Source organism: Lissotriton vulgaris, chromosome 2_2 (genome assembly GCF_964263255.1).
Source record: "Lissotriton vulgaris chromosome 2_2, aLisVul1.2, whole genome shotgun sequence".
NCBI classification, from domain to species: Eukaryota; Metazoa; Chordata; class Amphibia; order Caudata; family Salamandridae; genus Lissotriton; species Lissotriton vulgaris.
The window spans coordinates 309,144,162-309,150,344 of NC_141688.1; the positions used below are offsets into that span (position 1 = coordinate 309,144,162).

The window sequence follows — 6,183 nt, forward strand, 5'->3', positions numbered from 1 at the left end:
GGAGCCGTCAGGGGGAATTTCAAGAGACCGCCAAGAGGGAAAGTTGATTACTCATTCAATTTTCCCTTGTAGTCGTTTCTCAAACCCCCCCCCCCCACCCTACCCGAACCCCAACAGGTGCCACCGCTTTTATCTGCAGCAGTTGCAGGGGGAAGAGGGGGAATGCCTGAGTATATGGTGAGCAGTGTGCTCGCTGTGAGTACAGGGTGAGCGTGAAAGTGAAGGGCGAGAATGAGAAATGGGTTGTCTGAATGCAGGGTGCATTCCCAGACACTTGGAGTAACTCAACACTCAGCAACAGTTTAACATACCCGAAACCCTATGCCAGCTTTCAATAGCATGCTATGATGACATCACTCGGGATCGAGGGTGGAGGAATTTAACAATGCGCTCATACTGGCGCAAACGTTCACTCTCATGATTAGGATTACAAGCCAAGTATTTTAATGTCGCATGTGGTACAAAAATAAGCAAAATTGTCTAAAGCTGGTAGTTTTTGCACTTATCTCTGCATACCTCAAACATAAAATAGAAAGCACTTTCAAATGTGTTCTAGGGCTGCTTTAATGATCCAAGAATGCATCCGGTGGAAGAGGTGTGGCGCCGCGTCTAGGGCGACTGACTCCGGGATCTGCGGATCACGGTTCGATCCCCGGCACCGGCTGCAGATGAGCCCAACACCATGTGACTCTGGGCAATAGCTTGCTTAATCTTCCCAACGGCCTCCAGCGCCTAGAGACCCTTACGGGTGATTGTGCACTTTACAAATGTGGATTATTATGACTAATAATTAAAGGAAACAAAGACAGAATTTAGTTATACCCCTATTTAGTGTCAAGGAGAGGTCTTTGCAGGCTTTTTCAACAACAAATAGTAAGTATTCAGTCTGCAGCAGACAGGGCTGAGACACACGACTGGGGGTTTGGGGGATGGGTGGGGGTTAAGCCCTTTTAGCCCTATGGCGTTGAGCGTCTACGGTCTACTAACGTAAAATCAAACCTGTACCTCCTCCCACCGCCACTCAGAAGGTTTCGACCCACCTTCACCAATCATTGGTAATTGTATTTGTAATTTATATAGAGCTTACTCCCCTGACGAGGCATCAAAGCACTTTTTCGTCTAGTAGCACACCACTCCGGAACCCAAAAAGGATTAGTGTTGAGTTAGTGTAGTCAAATATGAGAGTAATTTGAGTGGTGGATGATATATTAGTCAGTTATTTGGATTCAGAATGATAGCGGAGGGATAGACTAGGGAAAAAGGTTTGCATTTATATAGCGCTTGTTACCCCTGATGGGGTATTGATGCGCTTTTTTCGGTGAGAAGCTCATGGTGAATTAGTATAGTGAAATATGAAAGTAATTTGAGTGGCGGATGATATATTATTCAGTTATTTGGATTCAGAATGATAGCGGAGGGTAGAAGAGGAAGAAAGGTTTGCATTTATAAAGCGCTTGCTACCCCTAATAGTGTGTTGAAGCACTCTCTTGGCGAGTAGCACGCTACTCCGGTACGTACAACATGCCCACCGGCGGCTCTGTGATAATCCCGCCCGCACTTTGGCACTATTCAGCGCCTCGAAGACGTAGCTAATGTGCACATTATTTAAATGTTAACTAATTCCCTGATGAGATTCAAACCAGAAACAAGCCGGGAAAGACGCAGACCATCACAGTGGCGGGGAGGGGGGTGTGGGGGCGGGTGAACGGGGTTGTTGAGCTCAACACATAAGTCACTCTCTCTCCCTCCACCTACCTGCGAGGCGCTACATCGGGCTCCTAGCCATCCGGCAGCTGGTGGTGCTATCCTTTTGATTCTGCATGTGAAGACTGGCGACCCCGGGGGTCCCTCTAAAACCAAGGCCCTCCAACTCCGAGGGCCCCTCGGTCGCCCTCAAAAGTCTTCAAAGTTTTCCAGAGTCGCAGAGGCCCGGCCTGTGATTGGTCGCTGAGTTGCCTGGGTGATCCATGCCTGATGCCAACTTGTAATGGTGCAGGGCTGACAGGAAACACTAGGTGGCAGCAGAACCGCATCCAAGACCTGTGCATTAGGAGACAAGCCGTGTTCATTGTGCCTACCCTCGTGTTGTATATACACCACGATTCTTATGTGTAAACAGTAAAATCAAAAAATTAAGACAAAGATGGGATGTTTTCAGTCGTTACATTTAAGGTTTTTATTTCCTGTTGACTCTCGCCTTTGCAGTCGACCTGAAAGCTCAATTCTACGTGATGTCTGCTGCACACCTTGCTTCAGAGCTCCGGGCATTGTACGAGCAGGCTAGAGACAGTGGCGTAACTTGAAGGAGCCCCCCTGCAAAGCACATGGAGCCTCCCTCCCCCCTCCCCCCTCCATCCCCCTCCAATATTTACCCCTACAGGACAACAATAAGCATCACCCAAAGCCGTAGATTCAGCACTCATCTGTGAATACTTTACAGCAAATATAAATAGAAAACACGTTGAATTGTGTTCTAGGGCTGCCTGAATGATCCATGACTGATAATTAAAGGGAACAAAGACAGAAAAGTCACATTACAAATTAATACATAAATTTTTATTTATAACCCTATTTAGGGTCAAGACTAGGTCTTTGCAAGCTCTTTAAACAACACATGGCTGGCATTTTTGTTTTGACAACCCTACTTTATATTCCTTTTCATGAAATGCCTTCTCACACTACAGCAGTAAATGTAAATTTCAAATGTACAGAATAGGCCCTGGGGGTAATGCCTGGAACCAGAAAAAAACGAAGCCTCTAACCAGCTTACAAAGGTATGCAGCGGTGCATTACATAATGGGAAGTCGGTGCTGTGCATAAGATAAATATTGCATTCTGTGCTCCTCAGCAAACAACTTACCAACCAAAATCTTAACAGGGTCTACTTGGCCTCTCATCTTTCTGGGATCAAAACATTGTGACTCATTACTTATAGTAACTTTCAGTTAATATGTAATCAGAGGACAAGTTTTTTATTGCACAGCACGTCACCTTGTGGTCACTGCATAGCCCTTTATTATACTCAAAATGTGCATTGTTAAATCTGTTGTTGATGTTGATATTAAAAGACGCATCTGCAGTCGTAAACACTACATACAAAAAACGTTTTTTAAGAGATGAAGGGGAATCACTATGGAGAGAAAGAATGAGAACTCGGAGGAGAAAAGAAGAACCAGATGAGGGGATCTTGAGGAGTGGCTGTAAATGGACTGAAATTATGGGAGAGCCTAGAAGATAAAAAGGAGGAACGGGGTGAGAAGGAACAACAATGACACAAGTGAGCAGTGCAGGTGGAGGGGAGAAAGAACATGATGATGAGCACCAGTAAGGATGGGGTATAATAAGAAGACCCAATGAGGAAAGAAAAGGAAAACAGTGTGGAGATGTATGCTATCTCATTTATAATGAAGAGCCTCTCTGGGGCCCGGGCATGCAAACACTATTTAATTAATGAAGAGGCTTATATGCAATCCAATTTCCTTCCTTGCCCAGAGGGCCAAGACACACTGGCTACGCCACTGCTGTGAAAGTATACACCAAAACATCTTTATTGAAAAGATGGTGTGCGCAAATTTTTCGCAAGGAAATAAAGTGCTGACGTCTCTTCCACGTGCACAGGCTTGGATTCCTATCCATGACTCACAATAGGAGTTGGAGCTATACACTAATCAAAAGTAGTTGGCAGATACCTACATACATGCTTTTTGGGTGCTTGAGTACCTGACAGCCGCGTTTTGCCCTAATGAGGGAACTTATCCATCCACGTACCAGTTTCGGTACCAGTTTCATGTGTGGAAGCAGCAGTGTTCCATGAATTCTTTTGGGAATTCTGAGAATGAAGTGATGCAGTTTAAATGGAAACGTCCAGGGAAGGGCCTTTAATAGTGTTGGAAGCTTTTGTTTTTTAAAGGTGTGCCGGCCTATTAGCCATTCCTAAGTGAGTGCCTGGGATCCCTTAAGACTTTGTGGAGTAGTTTTGCATAAACCGATGGAAACGCCCACAGCACCTCAGCATTTCATGTGATTCATACTTTATAATGTAGTGGTGGAATGTACACAAACTGGCTGTCCATGGTGCAAAGAAATGATAATACAAGCTGACAGTTTGGGGTTATTTTCAGAAGATTCATGGAAGGCTGGTTTTTCTTTCTGCTAGCTGAAAGGCTCCAATGTCCAGTTATGTTTGATATGAGGTAGTAGATGACAACTTTTATGTATGTCCTGGATCTTTGTGGCCAGTACAGAAAAACTGGAGTCCAACATAGTTGTGCAAGTTGTCATCTACTGTTCAAGCAAACAAATATATATTACCTTCAAATTGAGATGCACTTCGGAATTGGAAGCACTTACGGAACTGCCATGGTAAGGCTATTCCATTGAGGGCATACTGCATCTCCCTAGGGTATGGAGGATTAATTTAAGAACTCTGTAACAGGAAAATGAACAAGCATTTGCAATGCAATAGGTCTCGCATTATTTAAGTTTGAGCTATTAGTACTGTAAATGGCAATGTTTTTATTTATGCGCTATTTTAATTTTCTTTGCATAAAAAGGTACATATAATATATGTGTTGTAGAAAAGTCATTTATGCAGTATTTAAATTTTCTTTGCATAAAAAAGTACATATACAATATTTCTTGTAGAAAAGTTAAACATTTTAATGATGTGTCCAAATAATTTTTATATGTACACTCGATTTGCAAACGGATGGGGTGGGGGGGGGGGTCTGAAAACTGAAGGAGGGCCTCGGGCAGTTTATCTGCAGAAAGCCCTGCATGTCTAAGGCCACGTCCCCTTTCCACATGGTGAATTCTCTTTTCAAGAGGGCAGCTCTTCCTCTGAGGTAACAGGGCAGCATAATGTGAAGTGCAGCAAGATGGGGTTGTAAAGCTTCTACAAGTGCTCACACTGAAACAGGCATAACATCAGCAAATATGTAGTCACCTTCACCATCCTTTACAGACTTCAGAAGATCTACACTAGTCCCAAACTGCACTCTAACTCGGACTGCGAGACTCCATTAGCAGCAGGCAGGGGAGAGATTCATTCATGAAGCTTGCAGTCCGTGTTTGGGAATAAAACCTGGGAAATGTTGAGGGTGACGACACATCTTACTGCAGCAGAGAAGAAGCCAATATAGTTTCGACGGAGGGAGGTGAATAAGTTCTACAGTCCATCATCAAGATATGCAGTCTATGCTCCTAATGCAAAACTAAAAGAGCTGGAGAGTAAGCCTCAAATTAAATCGCACATATCAAAAGGAGAGGGAACCTGACCAGAGAGACAGTACAATGAAAATATACTGGGCAGAGGATGAGAAGTACGAGTAAGCGAGAGAAGAAGGAACAGGACACGCTACAAAGAGCTACAAGGGAAGAGGAGAGAATGCAAGAGACTAAGACCAGTGGAATAGAGGGACGAAGGCAAGATCAGAAAAAGACGCGCACAAGACAGACAGAGGGACAACCTCAAGAAAGAGACAAAGAAGGGGAAAGACTTGGTAGCCAGATAAATAGAAAGGGATAGAAGGAGAAACAAGAATAATCAGGAGAGAGTTGGTGAAAAAAAGGAATTGAGTTGGACTATTCCCAACTCAAAAGGCGTCATATTGGCAGTACCGTGTAGCAACTTTTTGTGCCGTTCTATAATTGTTGCTCAGGATTCAGACTATTAGCCCACTGGCACAAGGCAGAGGCAACAGGCTTAGCTTGTATTGTTGTATGCAAATTAATGTCCTTTCATTCCAAAAGCCATAATCTAATCGGTCAGAAGTAACGTCAGACACCGGCGGCATGAATGCAAATGGGAGAACAGCAATGAGGGCGTTAATGTGAAAGACTCAACACTGACAGTCCAGAACAACCCCTGCTTGAGCGCGTGCTGCAGTCCGCCGCCGGCCTGCGACCAGGAAGTCAGGCAGGCCGGGCGGGACAACCGGAAACAGGAAGTAGGAGGGCGGGAGCCTACCCCGCCTCCCACGGAAGAGCCGCGATTGTTTGGAGCACCGGAGCAGGCAGGAGCCTACCCTGCGCCCCGGTGCCGAAGAAGGGAGGAAGAGTCCTGCTGCCGGTGAGAGCCGCTGCACCAAGGAAGCCGGTGAGTGGGGCTTCGCCTTGTTGCTGGGCTGCGAGGGCGGGGGGCATGTGTGTGCGCGCGCGGCGGCGGGCTGTGTATGTGTGAGC

The 6,183-nt window shown here is 45.4% G+C and overlaps 1 protein-coding gene across 2 annotated transcripts in view; it reads right to left on the reverse strand.

Annotated features, from left to right (window-relative positions):
• LOC147729362 (uncharacterized) overlaps window positions 1-1,883 on the reverse strand; it is a 347,110-nt gene extending 345,227 nt beyond the window's left edge. For both annotated transcript variants that reach the window (XM_086959632.1, XM_086959631.1), the window contains exon 1: window positions 1,756-1,883. The gene's annotated coding sequence lies outside the window, so the exon portion shown is untranslated. The remainder of the gene's footprint in view (window positions 1-1,755) is intronic.
• Between the last annotated feature and the right edge of the window lie 4,300 nt (window positions 1,884-6,183).